The sequence below is a fragment of the Corvus cornix genome, chromosome 3 (genome assembly GCF_000738735.6).
Source record: "Corvus cornix cornix isolate S_Up_H32 chromosome 3, ASM73873v5, whole genome shotgun sequence".
NCBI classification, from domain to species: domain Eukaryota; kingdom Metazoa; phylum Chordata; class Aves; order Passeriformes; family Corvidae; genus Corvus; species Corvus cornix.
Window position 1 is genome coordinate 25,023,815 of NC_047056.1, and position 23,351 is coordinate 25,047,165.

At 40.6% G+C, this 23,351-nt stretch overlaps 1 long non-coding RNA gene across 6 annotated transcripts in view; it reads left to right on the forward strand.

The window, feature by feature from the left end:
• LOC104685672 overlaps positions 1-19,036 on the forward strand; it is a 320,409-nt gene extending 301,373 nt beyond the window's left edge. For 5 of the 6 annotated variants that reach the window (XR_751165.4, XR_002044173.3, XR_751168.4 and 2 more), the window contains 2 exons: positions 7,332-7,522; positions 8,790-19,036. This is a non-coding gene — a long non-coding RNA (uncharacterized LOC104685672). The remainder of the gene's footprint in view (positions 1-7,331; positions 7,523-8,789) is intronic. The other variant, XR_751167.4, reaches the window with a different exon arrangement.
• The last annotated feature ends 4,315 nt before the right edge of the window (positions 19,037-23,351 follow it).

The window sequence follows — 23,351 nt, forward strand, 5'->3', positions numbered from 1 at the left end:
GGAAAGCCAGGAAATTAGTGGCTGCACTAATTATCAGCTTCCAGGAGTCATTTGACATCCAGGAATTTCCTACAGGCAATATTGTGTCTAAACCCAGAGCTCTGATGCTTTGCAGGCTCTCTGGAAGGCCCCTTGCACAGGTTGCTATCAGGTAAATTTCTTAATTGAAGCAGCAGTGGATGGATCAGTCTCAGCTGTGCTCCTGAACGTGCCCATACAGTGCTCTCCTGCTTTGCAGATGTCAGCAAAGTCGTCTCTCGTGATACCATTCTACTTTCAGTGCCACCTGAATCACTCTGTTATCTAGGAAAAGCCTGTTCTTTAAAATACTAAGTTCAGAAGCAGACAGCTCTAAAGTGTAGGTTTAGGTATTATGTAGCTGCATGTCAGCTTTATGGACATAATCCCTCAGTTTTTACTGAGCTTTTTAATTTCACCTAAAAGAGAAGCCAGCTGAATTCTTCCAACCCCTTTTAATTCCCATCTCTGTGTGCAGCTTCACTTAATGTTTCTTATAACAAAAAGGCTTTTAAAGTTGATAAATGGCTGCAGAGATTTTGCTTTACTTTGTTGCTTTTCTATTTATTTAACCAAGAGCAGTTCTTTTGGTCCTGACCTCAGCCTTGTCAAATAGACTGTGTTTGTCAAACTGCTCATGCTCCCATTAACTCCTAGCTGTTTCAGTTGTCAAATTTGATGAATGGCTCAAATGCTGCGAGCATCATTAAAAGCAGGGATACTAAGGAAAGTATTATGCTATCCTGAGTCCAAATACACACTATAAATAGGAAAATTCCAAGCAAAGAAAATCTTTTATTGCATAAAGGAAATTGCAAGTGGTTTAAACTAATCTCTTTTAATGCCATCTTTCATATGTGCAGGAGACAAGAAAAAGCTGCTCAGGTTTCATGGTTGGTATTATCTCTTTATAGTTAAAGAACATTAGTAGCTTTATAACCTTATTTATACAGAGTTCATGTAAGTGTTTGGGTCTGCTCGGGGGAAAAGGCCTGCTCAGCGGGAAAAAAAAGTGACAGAACTGTTCCCACAGTGCTCTGTAGGTCCGGAGGGTCTGTCCCTTCCCAAAGCAGAGCCTGCTGTTTCTGTAAGTCTGGGCTTTCCCTAAGTGAAATCACCCGCACAGCTCTCCTGCGGTTTCCCCGCAGGACGGGCAGGGTCCGGCGCTGTCCCTGGCCCTGCGCAGGGAGCGCAGCTGAGCTCTCCCCGAGGAGCTGCCCTGGAAGCAGCGAGCTCCGGCCGCCGGGGCCTGGCGCGGCTCCGCTCCCCAGCTCCGCTCCAGCGAGCCCCGAGCCGAAACGGGCTGGGGCTGCGGCTGCCCTTTGCCGCACTTACAGCAAGGAGCACCGGCAGCACCAGCGCTGGCAAGTTGGGCAATGGCTTCAGCACAAAGAACTGTTGTTTTTGGTGTCGTTCTGGATTCTGGGCTATTTTTAACTGTTCAAGACCAAAGAATTGCTGTTTGAATATTTTTTTTTTTTTACATTCTCGAGGCAGATAAAATTCTTCAGATGAATATTTATACAGAGATACAGATATATTTAGATATGAAAGTTACACTCTTCTAGACTGGTGACACTCCTATGCTTATTAAGAGTTACTGGGGTATTTTTTTATTATTTTTGTTTTTTAAAATTTTTAATTCTAACTGCATATGCATACAGGCTGGTTCTAATATTCCTGAGTGTTACTCATGTGGAATTTTCATCATGGATAAGTTCACTGCTGCAGTAGATTTTTCCTGGGCAGTGGCACAAACCATTACAACGAGGACAGCAGGCAAACCATTCCAGCAGTTCTGAAACAGAATCAGAAATAGGTCATCAAAGTTTATATTTTCCCAAACTAGCAGCACATCAATTTTTTTTCATATTATTAGAAGATAGGAATTATTTCTTGATCTCAGCTCTTTAGGAAACACGGGAAGCAAATAGACTTCCAGAAACTGCATCAGCTAGAGTTTGCCTTCAGTGAGTGTAACTCTTCCTGGCTGCTTGAGCACAAGCAGTGGCAGAAATCCTCTCTCTGCTATTACAAACTTTAGTTTTGAGGTCATCTTTCAAAACCTTGAGTTTTGGAAAGATGATGCAGAATGTCAGTTACTGACGGTGAGGCACCATTACTCTAAACCGAACATTTGCATCACAGCCATAGTGTGAATCCAAAGATGTTGTGAGAAGCATTGACAGTTAACCAATTCACACAAGTAATTTTTTGCTTACCTGGATGCCATAAATTGGCAGAGTGCAGAGGTGGGCTCTGGGCTTCCATCACTGCTGGGGAGGGTGCAAGGGTGGGAAGTGAGAAGCCTTATTCCTGCCTGCTGTCTGTACCACGGGTATTCAAACTACCCCACGCACTCACTGAGTGATGAGAGAATTTGTTATTTCCTCCCAGGTGGAAAGGTGCTGCTTTTTTTCTGGACTAGATTTCCCAGGTTTGCCTGTATTTAGATCACAGGGACTGGATGTGGACAATACAAACTTAATTAATTAATTTCATCCAGGCAAGCCATGAAATGGTATCACTGTATAGACTCATGAATGTGTGTTACTATCCTAGGGTGCATCTCATGTTTGTTGCCTAGGACCCTAAGTATATATTTGGTTTTCTGAATAGTTACGGGGTTTTTTTAAAATCAATGGAGTTCACAGCTCTTTTTTTATTCACTTGGTGGTAATACTATTAGCAAGCAAAATACTTTCATTAGAACAAATGCTTTCTTTAAACCTCAACTTATTCTTATTTCTGCCTGTAGCAGAAATTAAATATTTATTAAGCAAAACAAAGTAGGAAAGATGCAGTCGTTCCCCAATGAGCCTTCCTGCACTTTTAATCATGATTTGTTGGTGTCTCTGGATTTCTGTTACTCTCAGGAGTACTGACGGACTTCATTTGATTAGCCACATTCAAACTGAGTCTATAGGAACAGGCTCTGTATTTGATATTGCATTCTATTGGACAGAATTAAAACCATGAGAGTAGCTGCATCTCTGAATTAAATATAAGTATGCAGATACACAGGTAGGTACCAAGCCCCCAGCCCACACATGCTCTCCCACTAAGATCAGTGAGACCAGCATTTACGAGAAAATAGAGTTCTGCAGGCTCAGTTGGTCTCTAATGAAACATGATCTTGACCTGGGAAAGTGGGATTGGAGATGTCAGTATCTACACACTTGTTAAAGCAGTGAAATAAGGAATTTGGCTCATAGTTCACTGAAAAGGCATCAGCAAGGTTAAAGCAAAACATAAGAAAAAGATTGTTTGCTGTGCCCCCTTGTTCAGCAAATAAAGGATACTGTCAGGAGTTTTGAAGCAAGCACTTCAGTCTGTTCCTGGAAAGCATCACTGGCGAGAAAGATCATTTTCAGTAGAACTCAAGAACCGAGAGGAAAATTATTGTATAAATCAGTTAACAAGTTGGCCCACAGGCAGCCAAGCTAAAGAGGACCCATTTCCTATGGATTTCTGTCTCTCCTGCCCCACTGCTCCTGCTTGTCCACTGTCAGGCCTGCTTGTCCTTCATGCCTGCAGTGCCTGGCAGGGAGCACTGAGTGCGTGGCCAGGGGAGCGCTGCTGTGCGTGCAGCCATCAGGTGCCCCCAATTTGCACGGGACTTGTCAGAACTTGACTCGCTGAGACCTCTGCCCTTCTGTAAAATGGAGTCAAAACTGGGGGGGAAAGAGCAAACAGATGACAGGCAAACATTCATATGACACAATTATGTTGAAACCTTGTTTCCCTAAGGAACTGTGTACTTTTTAGTAGTCAGTATTTTTAGAGATTGGATGCTTTGCTTATTTTGGAAAGCAAGTAGAAAGATGCATAGAAACAATCACTGAGGTGGCACCCTGTTTTCTCTGAGTAAATACTCACAAAGATGTTCCAGACTGCCTTATTCCACAACAAACATATCCTAACCCTGCGTCTTATACCCCTTGGATTAGGCTGCACCCGAGACACCGAGGACCTGAAGTGCAGAAGCCCTGTATCAAACCAGCCTGCCCCCCCTGTGGGGTAGTCTCCAGGATTGCTACATTTATGCCATCCAAATGTGTTAACATTTGAAAGAGAATTTGCAATTGAAGGAATGACTCCTATTTGAAAAAAACAAAGAAACAACACCAATTTCTCCTTGAGAATCATGCTGGTGATATCAGTAGGATTGCAACATGTTAATTTATCCCAGCATTTCTGAGTTGGGTTGTTCTCTTTAATAATTGTCAGATTTTTCTATAATGGCCAATTAATTGTAGGACTAACTCAATGCAGCTATAATACCCTCAGTACCCTGCAGCAGAGCTGGCAGAGCAAGTACACACTTTTCACTTTCGTTCCTCTGTTTTCCTTGCTTGCTTGTCACTTCAGTTTGCCCATGAGTGTGCCTTGTGCTGTTGCCACCCAGAAAGAATGCTAGGGCTGGGCTGTAAATAAGGGACAAAGATAGTATCAACTTAGATAACAATGAAGGTTTGTGTGTGTGGCTTTTAAGAAAGAAGCTTTGAAGAAATTTTGCGTCATTTGAAATTTTCTAGCTTTTATTAAACAAAAGTTATATATTTTCATTTTTATAATAATCAATTAAGTGATAAGTAGGGGGGATTTTTTTTGCTCAGTTTAGAAATTCATAAAGGTGTGACTGAAAAGAATGATTTTCCCTGACATTAAAATATTAAATCATTATCAGAACTTGCCTCTGGACTCACAGACAATAATTTATGTATCTCCTGTTCTCTATTTTACTTTTGTCTCACAGGCATAATGTAAGAACCCTACTTTTTTCACAGAATGTGCATTTCTCAAGCACTGTGTATGTTGGACAAATTTAGCTAATAAGTTACATGTGCAACAAGTCCTTGCTGGTTAGAGAGTTCTTGGTATTTCTCCTTTCATTTTTCCCTTTCCAATATATACATCCTACAAAGCTTGAAAGCTTTGGAAAGGACTAGATGTAACTGAATCACTTACCAATAATTTAGAAATATTCACTTGGACCTAAATTTTGTTCTTCCTTTTCTCTTTCTTTTTATCATTTCTGGACTAAGAAAAGTATTTCTAGCAGTGGCAAAAAAACTGGCATTTTCTGCCAGTGCACAGAAACCATGTCAATGCAAATGGTAAATTTTTAGTCATATGGTGTGATCTCTGACTCCCTGAGTCACTCACCAAAGTTGAGTGAGGCTGAAATTCCCTCATGTTACATCTCTCTGCTATAAGTTATGGTGTTGTCTGTTTGCTACAGAAGTTTTATTATCTAACACTACTTCATTCTTATCTTTTAGGTTTGTTGTCCTAGTTGTGAGAATTTTTAGCCCACCCAATACTCTTCTGATGTACCTGGTACTTGCTGCTGTTGCTTCAGCATCCTAGAAATTCAAGGGTCTTCATGACTTCTACATTATGGGAGTTATTGCACTCAGATAAACTGCAATTCTAAAGAATAATCAGCTGCTTGGAAGAATATTTCAGCCAATTTCCCTGCAATTCTTTGTTGTTACTTTGTTTTAACATTTCTAAATACTCTGTTAGGGTCCAGCTCCTACAAACTATTTAGAGGCCTCCTCCAGGCGAGACCTCTGTCCATCTTTAAAGAAGATAGTTTGCAGGGTTGTGTGAGGTCATGGAATTGCTGCTCTTTGGGAGTCTCTCACTGAAGACTTAAGCGATGCAGAGAACCTGACTTACTCACAAAGGTGAAAGGTACTCAAATTGTTATGGTCTAACCCATAACTGTCCTAAGAAGGAGTTAAATATATCAAAGAGGTGGGAATCTGCGTGTTTGAGTTCTGCACCAAAGGTCTTGGATTCCAGATCATCACAAATGCTTGTTTTTCCCAAAACACAAACACCTTTCTGACCTCTCTGATTTTCTGACATAAAGTAAGAATCTTTTCGTGATAATCAGAGTCAAGTATCAGTTCCAAAAAGCCATTGCTGTGCATTATAGGCACTTATGCATATTAGAAAACAAAACAAAACAAGCAGTCTACCACTTTCCGGGATTAATGCTATGAAGGATTTTATGGGTGGTCCATAAGTGGACAGAACGTTGCACTAATGTGTGACTGCATGGCAATTAAGCTTAATTAGGGAAGGTTTTGAAAAAGACAGATGAAAGTAAATTATGGGAATGAAAGCAACTGTGCTTTTGGGGCCCACACTCTGCTGCACTGGTTCAGTGAAGTGTTGCTAAAAACGTGCCCCTTCTGTCACGTTCTGACGCACATCCAGCCGCTTGTCAAACATGGCGTTTTTCTCAGGAAGGGGGAATCTCTTAGGAGCACATTCTTCACCCGGTCTCCACTGAACTCGCTGGTTTCACGAGGAGACAGCTGCACTTCCAGAGTAAGAGCAGCAGCAGATGACCCTGAATACATGGCCATCCGGTTTAGTTCAGCATTGCCTCTCTTCTGCATGGAGTAACAACGCTAATCATCAATGTGGATTTTCATGTGCGCTCTGGGGACATTTTTTTACAATTTTGTATTTTTAGTGCTTTCTCAGATTTACAACTGAGCACCCCATATGGAACATCTGATTCTTGTTGAAGTGATTTTCTCTGGTGAGAAGACCTCAGTGAGCTGACCTGGAGCAGTTTCCAGGCTTCCACGCTGCATGGTTTGAGGGCATTCCATAAAACAAGCTCTTTCAGAGCAGAAGATTTCAGGGTTTCTGTGCTCACACTCTGTCAGAGCTAGGGGCCCTTCTTCAAGTTTTATAGGAAACAAAACTCAAAATGCTGAAACCCTCAATGGAACAGAATTGCTTTTTTCTGCTCTGGACTAAGTGGCTGTTACTGCAGGCACCATTACAGTATGCTATGTTATATTAGATTTTATTAAATTATGGAAAATAATTAAGTAGAAAAGCAGAGAAAAAAAGCTACACAATCTGCAGGCAGATCTTTTTTTAGCTTGAACAGTGTCTGGTATTGCTTTCCACCAGGACACTGGGATGCTTTTTTCCCCTAATGAACTTTTTACATCCAAGATGGAATACTGATTCTGCAGACAATTTATTAAGAAAAACACCAGTTTCATGTGAGGAGTTTTCAGTCCAACAGGGCATTTATATGTGGAAATCATATATGGGTATAGGGAAATACCTCATAAAAAGAATGACTACATGGTCAGCAGCTGTAATTTATGTTCATTCTCTTTTAATAAAAAAATATGTGTTCAGACCAATCTTTTGTATTTTTTATTGCAGCTCAGCAAGGTACCCTCAACTGTAGTTGTTTAACCTCCTGACTTTCTTTGGTTTGTTTTTTTGAAAAAAAGAGAGCTAAACCCAGTACTTTGTGTTCTCAGTTACGAAGCTTATACATATGTGAAAGGTGCGACAAGGACGTCTTTCTCCACTGAAGGATGCTGAAGCAAGTGTTGATAAAAACATCACACATAAAAGAGTGATCAAATGAAAACAGAGACAAGAGGATGCTAAATAGAGAAAAGAAGCTGGATCTGGGATTTGATGGCTGACCATGAACAGCTGTGAACAGGTAATCCAGATACATGTTTTAATGCCTAAGCTCTCCAGGTTAGGTATAAGTTTACCTGTACTCAGCTGAAAATTTGCAAATGAGGTATGTGTCCATAAATCACAATCTTCTTCAGGTCAAATATTGTAGAAATCTATCAAATTAAAAATTATATTCCTAGAAAGGATGCTGTAACAAAACCCCTAGATGGGATCTCATATTTAGCACAAAGTGCTATTTCTGAAGAGAGATCCCCTTAGCTGCAGAACCTTACTCAGATCCCCTACTTGCTTCCATCTCTGTAACTGGAAAGTAAAGGCACTTCTAAAGAGTTGCTGGTGAGGTAATGAGAAATTCCAGGGTCTGCTGGGATCTGTGGTAACACCACTTGTTGAGAGGAGCTGGCACAACCTCCTTGGCAGAGCTGTTAACAAGCCCTCCATAGACTCACTCTTTAGTGGTGGTGATCAGATATTGGTGGAAGTCTGATGCAGCTATGAGGTAACAGGTGAACAAGCCATTTCTTCACTAAAAGCCCAAATCCAGCATTTATTACTTCCTCTTAGGTCACAGAAACATCACTTCTCTGTCAGTTTGGTAATAACCACTCCCTTTTCATCTTCATCTCCCTAAAACACTCTGTCCTACATCTCTTTTGCACATGCTGTAAATCCCTCCCCTCGACCAGTGTTTCTGCTGTATTCCTGCTGGCACCTTCTGCAGCAGCCAGACCTCTGGGAATTCCTGGGACAGACTCAGAAGGGAGTTTTCCGAGTCAAATTAGTAAGGGCAAAGGGCAGTAGTATTGCTCAGTTAATGACGAGAAAAATTCACCTGGATTAGTACTGGCTACTTAACAAGAACCAAAAGAGCATCAAGATTTGGCCTTCTATGATTTGGATACTTTCTAAATTATATTCTTATGTCAGCATGCTGCCATGTTGCTTGCTGGAAGACCTAGGGAAAAGCAAATGTTTACAGTTTGAGGAGATCTGCAACAGCAGCTGGAGCTATTCTGCCTAGTCTTTCCCCAAATTGCAAGACTTCACAAGGCTTTAAAGCCAGAGAAAGTGAGCTGCCAAAAAACCACACTAACAAAGAAGATGAGTCCATTATTTCCAGTTTTCTAGGAGATATGTTTAAGTCTGTGTGTTCTGTATTTCTGCAAGAAATGTTTAATATTTACAGGTGAAGGAACTCAGGCTTGCTGGTATTTTTGGATTCCTTTCTAACCTGCTCTCTTTTTTCTCCCCACCTCCTTCCCTCTTTTGTGGCTTTCCGGTGTAAGTGGCCACAGCAAACCCCTGTTCAGGATCCAGGAGGAATCCTTCACCGCCAGCCTAGGGAGAACGTCGGTGACAGCCGCTGGAATGCCTTGATCACACACTCCCAGCATCCTGCCCTGCCAGCAGCAGGAGGAAAGTCCAGTTTATGTTAATAAGGTGCAGAGAGTGGCCAAAATATTCTGTGAATTTTCCGGCTCAAAAGGGTAATGAAACTACCTCTGTCTCAGTGCGCTGGCACAGGAGCAAACTAAACAACTGGGAAACGTGTTTCAGAGGAGAAATACAGAGCACAAACTCCCTGGATTTCACACTTCCACTGAGGGCTGAGCTTTGCCTCTTTCCACCTCTTTTCCAGGCTGGCTGAACCCTTTTGCACAAAACGTGGGAGGGATGGGGGAGGGCAAGCAGGCTTTTCTGCAGATTAGCTTCAGACAGCTCTTGCCAGACCAAAAGTTACATTGGAAAGCATTTCTTAGTTTATACCAAAACAATTAATTGTTTAATATGTAAAGCAAACCCAGAAAATTATTCCCGTAAATTTGGTTTAAAATCTACCTTTTTATTAGCTTTGAGCAAAAGAAACCTCTAAACTGCTGGGAGCACAGTCAGATTCTTTGGGCTCTCTTCAAAAAGCTCGCTCTTTTTGTCATTCCTCTCTGACCTCCTCCCTGCTAGTCCCGGGATGAAAAGCAAGCCAAAGATCTGCTGAGAAATGGGCCGAGCCACTGCTGACCTTTGCAAATCCAATTTCTTCAAAGTGAGAGCTAATCGACGTGTTCCCACGCTGTGTATTGCTGAAACTTACGATGCAATTCAAGGAATGAATTCACCATGGTGCAATCTCATTTTGAATCCAGTTTTCTTGCTATGTGTCAGAGGGTGAAGGAGGCAGAATGTGGTACAAGTTATAGAGAGCAGTCTCACACAAGTTTCACAAGCTGTGTAAGTCTGTCTTTGAAAGATTTTGCACTTTGGCAGGGCTCTTTCCCTTAAAATCTAAAATATATTGGCCTCCCTCCCACGTCCTTCTACCTTCCTCTCCCTCAAAAACAGAGACATTTTGCAGTTATTTAAAACAAAAATAAGCTGATGAAAGTTAATACTAAGCAATCTCCAAACAGAAAAAGAAATAGTCTCTGAAGGTATTATCTGATGTGTAACCAAGGTGCCTCTTGGGGAGATTTGTGTGCACAGGAGCTGAAGGTGAATGGGATTGTGCTGCGGGGAGAGATTTAGAATTCATATTTAAGATTCATGTTCTCTCTCTCACATTGCATATCTGTTCTGGTATAATCACTATCCTGATGGTACAGCAGCCAGAGTGCTCCACTCTGTGTGAAGTTTTGCAATCTCTGCTAGGTACCGCAGCTGTGCCAGCACGATTCGTGCAGGAAAAGCGCATTGGCATTCCCAACCTAAATCTCATAATCTTGTTTCAACAGGTGCCTGGAGACTGGCCCCCTCCCTGTTTCCCAGAAGGTGCTGCCATTTGTTTCCCACTCAACTGGCCAAGCCCTGGCTGAGCACAGCCCTGGGCAGCCCACTGGACCCAGCGGGAGCAGCGGCAGCACACCACATCCTGCTGGCACGCCCCGAGCGGGGCGGGTTTGCGCAATGCTGCAACTTCTTGTCTGGGGCAAAAGGGACACGAGGACTCTCATTCCTCATTTAACTACTGTGGGGCATATGTCATGGGTAGCACATCCCAAAGAGATGCTTTCAGCAGCCAAAGAGGGCAGTTATGTCATTCCCAGCAGGGGTTGGGCTTGCTATGCCTCCCTGGGGATGCCACCTCTCCAGCTGGGAAGCCCTGGCATGGCAGGTAGAAGCCAAGCTGCTCCACGTTTGGTGCCTGACCACAGACCTCCCAGAGTGTGGTGTTCCTGGCCGGTTTGGCCATGTAGTAGAACCAAAGATATCGTCATTTACTTTTTTAGCTGATTACCATCTTCATTGCACGACTGTCATTCCACTACGGCTGATGTAATGGCAAGTCAAGTCCTTGGGCTAATGGGGTGAACTGTGCCTTGGCTGTAAACTGCAGGCTTCCAGAGGAAGCCTCAATGCTCTCATTTTGTATTTGTCCTTAGGAAAGCAAATGAAAATATACCATTGTTCTCAAGATTGCTGAAAGAAGCAAGTCCTTTTTCTAAATTTTATTTCTGTAGCCATGAATAGTAAATTTCCTTCATTCATGACTGATTTATAAAGGAGTTTGCTAACTAACCAGATCTGAAGAACTTTCTTTCTCAGCAAGCATTGCAATAAGAGAATTGCTTGTGTTTTTATTACTTTCTCAATATTTTTGTTATCCTCTTTCCCAAGACACAATTAGATTTTCCAGTCTTCTGGACATCAAAGATTTTGGAGAAGAGATTGTATAAACTGAATAGGTAACAGCTGTTACCAGATGGATTTACTGGTGGAAAGGGGGGAGGGCTAATTTGTTTTATGTGTTTCCTCCCACTGTTGGCACCTTTCACTGTGGCACGCTGTTCCTGTCCTGTGACTGGGAGTGTCTGGGCACAGAGGGAGCCCTTGTCCACAGGATTACACCTAACTTTGGCTTTTGCTCTAGTTTGTAAGTGACTTTGCCAAGTGCCTTCATCATAGCTCTTTTGCCTGGTCCTCCAGTGGTTTATTAGAGAGACAAAAATGAGAGAGTAGCTCTGATATTGTTAGGTAACAGCAGTGACTGACAGATTTTCATTTCTGACCTTTTCAAGTCAGAAGTTTGCTTCACTTCTGGATATCCCAGGACACTTACAGTTGGATTTATTTTTGAAAAAAAAAAATGTATTTCCTCAAGGAAGGTCACAGTACCAAAGAAGAGTTGCAACTGTATCATCTCTGTGGTGCCCTTCTATTTAACATGGGAATGAGCATTTGCATGAATCTTCTTTATTTCTCCATCTACTGTAAATTCCTTGTGTTCCTCTTTTAGATTGCTGACTGTTTAAGAAAGGTCATAGAGGGGAAATGGTGATTTGTACTACTGTAAAGTACTAGCTGATAAAAGAGATTGTGTGTATGTATAACAACCTGATTTTTGCATATTGCTATACCAACAATATCTGATCCCATTCAGATAACAGTAAAGCAGCCTACAGCTTTGACCAGATCCAAAGAAACTCACACTGCTTGTTCTTTCTTATTTCAGGTTTGATCTACTTGCTTTGACATTTGTGTGTTGTTTTTTTAAGTACCTACCCTCAAGTTCTTCAAGCTTCAGCAAGAGAGCACTTTCAATACATATTGTCTGCAAAAGTGTCCCATGTCCTAGGAATATGCTGACATCCAATCTGATTTAAAAATTTGAGAGGGACTGTAATCTTCACAATCTAGTCCCTTTCTTTCTGGGGTAGCCTAGATGAACACTTTTGATCCTTTCCTTCTCTGAGCAGCTTCAGAATCTATTGCCATTGCAGGAGAGGAGGTGCTGCCTTCACCCAGTCTGTGAGGATCCTCGGACCATTGCAAAAATGCTCAGATTCCCACAGAGTTTAACTCTTTTCTGCAGCTGGCCTGGGGGCACTGGGCACCTCAGCTGGGGGAATACCACTGGAGCAGATAGTCCATGCCAATGGCTGCTGGACCACTACAGGAGAATGAATCCTGGCTGGAGAGGGACAGAACAGAATCCACATCCAGAAAATCATCTCTAATGTGATTTTAAGCCTTAATTAATTTCAAACTGTTTTCCTCCATCTCCCTCATTCACTCGCTCAGTACTGCTCCATATAGTTAATGCAAATGACCAAGAAAAGAGAGGAAGTCCATCTAAAAGAGCAACTGAGCTTTTGTGCAACACCCAGAGTATTTTTTTCTGCACAACCAATGGAGAAATTAGAATAGCTCTGCCAGTTTCAAGACAAAATTTTCCATCTTTTGTGAGCATTTAGACTCCAATAAGTATCTAACTACAGAGCCAAAGACAGAAATGTGGAGGAGGCTCAAGACTAGCTGGGTAGTTTGCTGCATGAACAGGGAAGTGAGGTCCTTGATTTTTCTTTGAAGAAAACAAGTTTTCTGTGTACAATTAATACAAATAGGAAGAGAAGGAGGTGTCTGGCTAATAGCGAAAGGTACAGTGAAATCTAGATTGTAGTCCCTGTTTTACACACAGCCCTTCCCATATGCCAAGTTAGGAACCATGCAGGCGAATGAATGTTACCCTGTTATCTCTGGGTCCCCAGGCTGGGTGCAAGCACACATGGAATTAAGCACAATTAATGCTTGTATAGTGGCAAAACAGGTGAAAATCACAGCCTTTTAAAGGTGTGTTAAACAGGACAGTCTCTCTCTCATCCAGAATAGGGATCTGTTGGCAAGTCTAAGAATCAGCAGCAGCTTGTACAAGTGGTCATACCAAATGGTTGCTAAGCTGTGAAAGCAATAGGTAATTCAGGTGTGGTATCTCACAGCCTGGTGTTATCTTTAAAGTGAATTTTGTGAGCTTGCGGCAGTCTTGTGCAGGTAGTGTATGTCAAGTTAAAGCTACAGTTCATAGAAACACAGAATCACAGAATGATTTCTGTTGGAAGGGACCTTAAAGATCATCTTGTTCCAACCCCCCCTGCCGCAGGCAAGGACACCCTCAACCAGACCAGGTTTCTCAAAGTCCCTTGCAGGGAATGGGGCATGAAGTATTTCTTTTGCATCACACCACAAGCTGTTTGCACAGAAGCTAAAGAGCTGTTTTCAGAGCACTATGGGTAGATGCTGCTATCATTATTTTTACTACTTCCTTATGTATTTCAGGCTCTGCAGTGACAGTGATGATTAAATAAAAAATCAAAATCGTTGACTTGACTAATTATTTTTCACAAAGGAACATTTATTTATGGTGACACTGAAATATCATTGCAGTGCTCCGAAGCAGTACAGAAAGTGGGAATTTTAATAGCCAACAGGAGATTGAAGGTCTTTGGCTCAAGAGCTTTACTATGAAGACATAACAATATTTTTCTTCTAATGTAGTAGCATCTTCATAAAAATCTGTTAAACTGCAACTTGCAGAGGAAGTGTAAAGCACAAAGCAAATTAAAGTACAATAACCCTGAAAGGACAAATTGGTTTAACCAGCAATATAGTACTTACAGAAAAAAGAATTGAGATTACTGATGGCTCAGTGCACAGAAGCAGCATTTAGTGTCATGGAAAAGTGGATACCATGAATAAATTCTGTCAGTTTTGTGCTGGCCTTTTTCTCATTTTACATGGCAAATACTTTGATCCACGTTATAAACTAGGTACTTTTACAACCCTTGCAAATTTACTGCCCCAATCTACAGATGAATTAATTTAATCATAAGTATTTCACCAGGCATTTTTCAAACCTTTAATTAAGTTTCATTGTTTACAGCCTGTGAGTATTGCATGCAGATATAATTTAAGAGCACAACCTGCTTGTTGACTGTAATTTGAAAGAAAATGAAAAAATGGTTAGTTGCTATTATTTAAAACTCCAAAGCATTCGAGCTGGAATATCTGTGGGGTTTTTTTTCTTTGAAAGAATTTCTTCCTTTTATGAATTTCTCTCTGTAATCTTGCCATTTCTGTGCCTGTAAATACATATATTCTCATGTAGTTTAGGAAGGAATTATGGCATTACAGTGATTTTGGATGGATTTTGAGCTCTGCTATATTCCTCTGACCTCTCAGAATTTCCAGGGGCCTCAGAAGGGTTGTTCCAGATTGTTGTTCCAGCAGAATTATATCCCTTTATATTTGCATTTAGAGCTAATGCATTAGTCATCCAGGTCCCTAAACAGGTTAATTATCCAGTCCAGTTCTTCAGTACTGTTTTATCTGTTCCACTCATAACTTTTATGAATTTCATTTAACATTAGATGATGGTAAATAGATTTAAAGATAAACTGAACTTTTAAAGATGATAACTGCTGATATTTTTTACTAATTTCTAGATCTGTTGTATTACCGGTACTCTTTGGGAAAGTTCTGATTTATGAAATATGACCTCACGGCATGTTTTATCTTACTGGCTTCTTGCCATGTTGCCAGAATGCAGTGCATTCAGACCTAGGCACCCAAAATGCATGCTTCAGCATGCAGAGAAAGAGTGCAAAGCTGGTTTTCATTTTCTAGAAACAGATCCTCTTTACAGTCTTCCTCCGGCTGAATGGCTTTTTACTGTTGGTTTTGTGCTTTTGATTGAGTTCTTTGGTTTTATGTTTTTGAGATATGTAGCATATATTCACAGGAAGAGTCCAAGTTTCAGAAGTTTTCTTAAAGTGAATTTAATGCTTTTGGAATCTTTACTGGAAACCATCATTCTCTGCCTGCTCACAAATACAGCACTTACTTATAGCTCTACCTGCACGACTCAGGAAAGATCCCTTACAAAATGTTAGGTGTTTTTCCACACTTTCTCAGAAGGTGCTACTCTAGAACAGAAAATATAACCTATTTGGTATTATGCTGAGTTTTAAAAATTGCCAAAAAATCTATTTAAGAAAGTTCATCTTAAGAAATACTATCTTGAAGATACTAACTTAAGAAATAATACCTTCTCACTAACCCCTATGAAGAATTTTTGGTTTTCAAGCATCTATGTAGTTCAGTTGAACTGTTCATTCCTCTCTCATTAGTAATTTAATACCCATATTTTTCAAAGACCAGCTCAGCAGTGTACCAAATGTTATTAGCAGAAGGGCAAAGCAAAAAAAGATTCTGATCAGAAATCAGAACAGCCTCAGTAAAAGCCTCGCTCAAGTATGCACTGAATGGAGGTGAAGTTGCTGGTTTCACTTGTGGGCAGTTCATGTGAGATCATTTAAAATGATCTGGGAAAAGCTTGAAGATCAGCTCCTCAGTCATGTCTGTTCTTGTGTGATAATGTATTTTTCTCCAACTTCTTTTCATCTTTATTCATCTAGCTGTATCTATAAAATTCATAATTAGTAATAGGTTAATACAGATACAATTTCACTTCCCCCCCCCTTTCCTTTATATTTTTCCTCTCTTTCTCTCCCATAGCATATTTGATTAATATTTTAGCTCTGTTGAAGGAATGCAAATACCATTGCACTCACTTCTTGGATGATTTTTGAAACCAACAACACTTAAATAACTATAAATTAAAAAGCTGGTTTTGCTGAACCTCTGGTGACACACACTCTTCTTAATTGCATTTAGGTCCCTGTGATAATATTCTGGTAAGATCTGAGATAGACTTTTCATTTCCAAGGACTAGACAGATTTCTGAAACTGACAGTAGAGCACTCAGTACAACTTGGGTGATAAGATAGCACTCAGTGAAATAACAAGCAGCATTTAACTGCTTTGCAGAGAGGATTGTTTTCCTGAGAGTGTTAAACCCAGATGGAACCAGGGAGTTTAGAAACTGTGTAGAAAGTCATGCCCTCACAAGATTTGGTCACTGTCCTAGGTCAAGAGTTTGATGAAGTTTAGACAAGGTTCATGTCCTGAATCTTTGCCATCCATAGTGAAAAATTTGATATGATTTTGATCATCTGATTATGCAGCTGGTACCAAATTAATTTGTTGTTAGCCTTTTTAAGTACTGCATTTTAGAAATCTTCATCTTTTTCAGCCTGAATGGTGTTTCTCTGGCAACACGTTTTATGGGATTTTGGAGCTATGACCAACAAATAATTTTGTTCTTGTTTCTGTGACATTTTCTACAATTTCTGCCAAGGTATCGACATATGTGAAGAACTGTGCATTTGTTGAACTCTATGGTTATTTCAATTTTGTAGGTTTTAGTCAATAACTATCAAGTGCTGAGATAAAGTTTGAGAAGTGATATTCCCTGTAAGAAGCACAGTATATTCAAGTGCATTGGAAGATGAAAAGATGATATACAGAAGAAATACTGTACTCTTGGGAATTCTAGTTATGTCAATTTTGGAGTCCTTTCACAAGCTAGCATAGGAGGTGGTTTGCTTTATGTATTCAGTCTTACCTCAGGAGTGATTCTCCTGAACACAGCTGACTCCAGTCTGCCTCTCTTAATTTGAGTACATTGATGGGGGTGTTATGCATGCTAGACAACACCAGCAAAGCAGTCTCTGCACCCACATGAAGCTTAGCAGGAAGAGGCTGAATTTGGCCACTTGTGTCCATCCCTCTCACTTTCATTTATAAAACCATTTGATAAAAGCGTATCATGTCAGGTCCCCTCAGTTTTGATAGTGATGGTTAATCTCCTGAACAGCTTGCCTTTAACAATAATTTCCCATTTGGAGTGTAAGTCATGTTTGGTAGTCAGGCAATGTATGTTTCATGAACTGATGACTGAGGAAGCTTCATCTATTTTTTCTTTCAAAAAGACACTTAGCCATACCTCCCCAGCTGGACAAAGGCAGTGATGAATAATCACTCTTATAATTTTTCTTAAATATCAAAGTTATCTCTCCTCATGGCAGAGAATTCCAAGCTGTCCTGGAGAAAGCAGGCCGTGTGAATATCCTTGCTGAATTGCTAATTGTTTGCTCTGGCAGTTCCTGTGAAGCAGCTGGTTGTCTTTGGAAACCTATGCTTGTTGTTGTGGGTTTGAACGTCATGTGTCTTTAATTTTCAGCACTAGCCACAGGGATAAGTATCACAAATATCTGCTTGAAGGCCTTTTGCCCCTGGGAACCCAATATATACTTGGCAGCCTCTCTGACAGTGGGACTGAGGGGAGAATCAAAGTTGACTCATTGCTTTATGTCCCCTTGGGGAAAAGAAGGAATAAAAATGGCAATTGCTGCTTCCTTCAGTTGCCTGAGGCAAGTCTTTCCTGTTTTGGAGAGAATAGACTAATGTCATTTCTAAAACAATCTTCTTTCCCTTTGTATGAAAAAATTATTCCATCCAGTATCATAAAGCTAATTCTGAGGCTTGACTTCCTCACATCCCAGTGCGGTCCTGGGTGGACTTCAGATTTCCATAAACCCACAACCATAACCAGAAATGGACATTCATATCTTCCATTCAATGCCTACCTCCAACAGAATCTACTGTCATGTTCTTCAGCTCAGCATACAGTAAACTCTAATGAAAATGGGGGGTTTGTACCATGCTGTTAAGCCTGCAGGTGGAGAGAACATGGATTGTGCTTTATTTATTGTGCCCAAGCTGTTAGAAGACTCTGATTTCCTACTGCACTATTAGGACCAGCCTAAATAAGCATCTTGCTATGACTTCCAGTGAAGATATGTTCATTACTCTGCCTGTGGGTATAACTTCCTAAATATTCTCCACTTTCTATGCCACACTGAAGTGAAGCAGTCATTAGTTTTGGTCACATCATAATACAAAGGGGAAGTCTGAGCCCCAATGTATGTGTTAGCTAAAGATTAAACAGGGTGCCAGATGAGCTTTGAGTCTTCTAGAAATGTGGCTAGGCAGAGCTCCAGGCTCACACCAAGTGATGCCAAGACATTTGCTCATGTCTCCATTGCCCCTTATCTCAAGTGGTGCAACTGCCAGAAATAATTTTCCTTAATAGAAAAACTTCATGCATTTTGTATATTGCTCTTTCTGATGTAAATCTGATTAGTTTATGATTTCAATTCAAAAATAGAATTCAACACTTGTATTTTAGATCTGAAAAGCATCTTTCTTTAAGACAGCTTTTCCATTTTTCTAGGAAACCCATTTCTTTTATTTTATAATCAGCTCAACTCAGCACAAGAATCTTATGGAAGGTGGTGGAAATTATCAACTACACAAGTCAATAATTTTATTTTTGAGTCTCCAAGTTTTGCTGTTAGTCCTGAAATTCAGTGCTATTCTAGGGAATAAGTTTTTGAGTTGATGAGGGATTTGTTATACTACTTAAATGCAAATGATAATTTTATCTGGGGAAGAAGCTCTCCAAGATGAATGGATGTATTAGCTTAGCATGGATCTGATCGCTGTCTTGCAAAACATTGGACAGGCTTTCAGTGATACAGATCCTGTCGGAATCAGCTATTGTATAACAGCTGAAAATAATAGGTCTCAAAATGATTCTAATTATCCCTGATTTGAAAGGTATGACTCTTTTGATGTTCCAATTGAAATATGCTTATTTATTGCTTAATTAAATTAGTATATGTAATTAGTCACTGTGTCCAACACAGAGAATATGAACTTGATCAGTAAGCAAAACCTAGTCTTTACACTTGCAGGAGGGTATGCCTGGACCTGATTGTACAATTAACCTTGTTTTTGCTTTGTAACAATTTCCTTAAGTTATAAGCACTTCAGTTTTCATTAAAGTATGATTCCATTTGCATTTGTTATGTCTGCTCCCAGTAATTTATTGGCATGCAAGAAGCAAAGCTCCTAAATCAGTGTTGTGTATTTTATGCAGAAGAGCCAGACGGAGGTGTGGTACAAGGTAAAGTTCTTTTATTTCTCCTTCCTTCTTCCTTTTAGCTCTGCTCCACACTAAGGTATGGAAACCATCTTGCACAACATTACACAGGCATAAGAAGGCACCCTGTACTTGAGTAAGGACTGGAGTGAGAAAAACAAGTGTGATGTTAAGAGCAAAGCACAGCAGAAAATACTTTAGGAGGATCTATAAAAAAGTTTAAATTGGTAAAGCGTGTATGTGGGTGGGTTAGAAAGAATAAAGCATAATTAAGTTACTGAAGCCTCAGCAGGACTCTGAACATTGTTCAGCGTGCACTGCAGTTTGCTTTAAAGAAATGTCAAGAATACCCACAACCTGAGAAAGGGGACTTTTTTTGTAGAGTAGCATTAATTTCACCAAATGCATGAAGGCTGCCCTTTCTTGGATTGTGCGTCACTGTGCTGCAGGGTACTGAGTGTATTACAGGAACACATGAAGGCAAAAGCCCCACCTTCTGCAAGCTAGTGACAGAGCAGGGTTGCCCATATTAGGCACAGTTGAAAGTCAGAGGAAACTTCACCATCCTGCATGACAAAGAGAGCTGGACCCCATCTTCTTCTCCCGCTGGTGAGGATAGCCCCATTTGGGGGTCCCTAATACCAGGAAAAGGGTGCATGGATGAGAGGAGGTAGCTTTGCCCTCTCTCCCTCTGAAGTATCAGGGAGCAGAGAAAAGCATGACAATCACAGAAAAGTCTCTTTGCAGCTACTGAATAGCATATCTAATTGCTCTATCACATGGACAGTTTAGATCTAATGCCCCCACACTTTGAGTGACCCAGACACTGCCCTCTTCTCTTCCCCACCAATCCCTGCTTGCTCTTCTCTTTCCCTGGAGCTTCCTGAGGTGACCCTCAGTGACCACCATGGCAGAAGACCCAGGGTTCTCCTTTACAAAGCCCTGTGTTGTGCCTCAGTCTGACAGAAGGAAACACCACCGTGAGCTTTATGAAGTGTTTTGTTGGGTGACAGCACTTCTGCAGTCCTGGGAGCAGATCAAATCTGAGCCAGCCATGTGAGTGCCGTGGTGCACAGAGAGCAGGATGGGTGAGTCTCAAAACTGAAGCCAGACAGGGAATTTGCCCCCCCAATTCAATAAGTAGCCTTTCATTTGTCTCTCCTTCCACAGTCCCCAAAGCCCAAGGCCTCTGGGATTTGGTTCTTCCCCATGTCCAGGCCCATGTCCTCCCCAAAACACCCTCACAGGAAAACTCAGCAGGCTCTCTCATGGTGGGGGACTCCTGCACTGGCAGATTAGTACAGCCTTGTGGCTGGGAAGGTCATGTACAGCAGCTATAATTGTGAAATCATGAAGAGTAATGAGGATTTGAGCTGTTATTTTTCTCATAAATACACATTCTAATGTGCAGAAAAAACCACAACGTTGAATGAAAATATTGTGATCTTCAGGGGAACAAAAGATGTTAGCCAGAAGTGTTGTGTCTTTCCATATGGTCCACCTAAAAAAAAAAAAGCCCTTTTTTAAGATGGCTGCCAGCCAACATTTCAGAAATATTTCCTTTGTGTTTCTTCTCAAAGTGATTTATGTCCAAGTGGTCTCTAGCTGGTTCTCGAATTGCAGTAATGATTTTGATTGTTTATAGTTTTATCTGAACATTTCTGCCTGCCATGTCGTATATTCTGAACCAGCATGTGTCATTTACAGGCAACTGCTGTGCCCACGTAGAGTCCATTGTTCTGTCTTGTTTCTGACTGTTCACATGTATTAGATATAAGTTTTTGGAAAGAAAAAAGAGAAGAAAGACACTGTTCTCACCTTGCTGACCAAGAAAATAAGTTTTCAAGGAAATTATTCTGACAGATGTGTAGGGAAGTCAGGATACTTGGGCCAAGTCGCAATTATTTCCACGGGAAAAGTTATCATACTTCCCCATGAAAGAGGTGAGTCCAGGGCTGCGTGTCATCAACCCAATTTGGCAATTGGACTGCAAGGGAAGTGCAGATGGGCCCAACTGTGGTGAAAAAGGTAATTTTGCAGGACACTGCATGGGGAACGTGCTCCAGGACTTCAGGATTGGCCTACACAACGTCACAGAGGAGATTTAGTTAAGATGTTTGAGCTGAAAAGTCTGTCTGCACACCAGGCAGCTTGTTTTGCTCAGTTGAGACCCATGAATGTCCTTTAGGCAATTTTGCATGACAACAGAGGAAAGGGAGAACAGATTTAAAACAGAAAAGAGGGGGGAAAAAAAGGGGGGGGGAGGGGGGGGAGACAGAGAAAGAGGAATTGACAGTAAAACAAAACAGTGTATTTCTTGGATCAAAATTCAAGAACATAATGCAGTTCATATCAATATAAATATCCATATGACAAATTCAGCTGTCTGTTTCAGTGAAACAACACTGTTTTTTTAAATAATAAGCTCCAATAAATACTTCAATGTTTTGAGATAAGCTGAAAATGTCCACCATCATTATGATAAAACAGAATAGTAGTGTATGTGGGTTGTCTTTTGCTTTTCTTTTTACCTTGTGGAAACAAGAGACAGACCAGTTAAGGGACAATGAAGAAATTTTATTGTTCAAAGAGAAAAACATACAGTACGCAAAGGGGTTTTTTGTTGGTTGGCTTGGGTTTTTTTCTGCACAAAATACCTTTTCTTTAAGTGTAGGTATTTTTCTTTTCAAAAGACATCAGAGAAATTAAAACTAAAAAATACCTTATTCTCTTATTTAGTTGGGACTCCTACAGATTCATACATATTGGCCAGCAGTCTGTTGTGATCACTGTCTTATCTGACTCAAATAAATCAGCTTGTATCATTTCACTCAGTAATTCCTTTACCAAGCTTATAACAACATACTGCTAATTAAAAGGTTGTGATCTGATAGTGTTTTCACTTATGCTGAGTTCCAATGTCTTTGAAAGAACTGATCCCACTCACATTAGAGATTAAAGTAGCATATTAAAGTGTATTGATACCAAAAGCATGATGAACCTACTGCTGTCACACTTTCTGAGTAAGGAATCCATGAGGGTTTTTTTGCTGAAAGGAGGGTCTTGGAGGTGAAGGCATAGTTCTTTGCTTCACCTCTTCTTCAGCCCTTGGTCTGCCTGCAGACAACCATCAGAGGATCGTCACAGGCTGTTGCACAGAGAGCTGTGCAATGTGGGGCATGTAGCTTGTAAACGTGGCATGTTTGATTTTCTTGCAAATAATTTACCAATCACTGGAGATGTGTCATGGTGAGAGAAAGAACGTGAGGTTTTTTCTGAACAACTATCATCCTTCATGTTCCAGACAGCTATAAATATCTTCTTTTTTCCAACATTACTTTTTTAAAGGAAAACCCCAAAAGCAGCATTGTTACTGAAGGCAGGTGTGCTCGCTGGTAGAGAAAGGCCCCCAGCTCCAGTCCTGTTTGTTTCACAAACGGAGCTCAGGAACGAGCAGCTTCAAGGAGCACCCCAGCTATCACTAGTCAAACACTGTATCCCACATGCTAATGTTAATTTTAACAACATAGCCCTAAAATGAAATTTTTAGAAGGCACAGAGAGTACTGGGAGTGGAAAGAACAGAAGTTTTTGATGGAGGGAAATACCATTCACACTTTGATAAGCTCCAAAAATGCCTTTTCCAAACAGAGGTGCTTTGTATTACACCATTCCTCTCGGCTGTTTGGGGGTTTTCCATTACATGTATGAAGTTCTTACCACAGTAATAAAGGTCAAGCACTATTGTGCCTCTTTTATGATACTGACTAGCACAAATCATGTATACAAACTCAGGAAGTATTTATTTATGTGGAATACATACTTAACTAGTGGACTACAAATCATTTAAAGATGCCTGTGATATGAATCATACTTCAATTTCATGGATAAGTGGAAACATTATGCAACTTACTGAGTTTTTAAAGCACTAACGAATGTGAGCTATACAGCAGACTTGAGCTGGACCTTTTCACCCCTTCTAATATAAGCTGTGGCTATTTAATATTCCTCACTAGGGAGTAATGCTGACCTACAAGTCAGCAATATATTAGGCACCAGAGCTATGAACCTAGTGAGAACATAAACTAAACTGATTTTCAATTTTGGTACATTACAAAAAGGACCATTATTGTGAGGTTAGAGATGTCAAAGTTGGTGACCTGGTATAATGAACTATTCCCTGCCACATAGTCAAGCATGAAAAGTAGTTGGAGGCAGTATAAACTTTTAGAAGC